Source organism: Apteryx rowi, unplaced genomic scaffold, assembly GCF_003343035.1.
Source record: "Apteryx rowi isolate R43461 unplaced genomic scaffold, aptRow1 scaffold_86, whole genome shotgun sequence".
Lineage (NCBI taxonomy): Eukaryota > Metazoa > Chordata > Aves > Apterygiformes > Apterygidae > Apteryx > Apteryx rowi.
The window spans coordinates 745,572-745,781 of NW_020451160.1; positions in this window are offsets into that span (position 1 = coordinate 745,572).

Genomic DNA, 210 nt, shown 5'->3' on the forward strand with positions numbered 1-210 from the left:
ACCCCACCGACATTGGCATCTATATATATACACATATGTATCTATACRTAGATGTCTATACATATATACATGTATATAACACAGACATTGGTATGTATACACACACACCTATACACACACAATACGTATATACATATATATACACACTATCACAGGCATTGGCATAATAATATAGACACATACATATCTATAGCTATACACACACACACA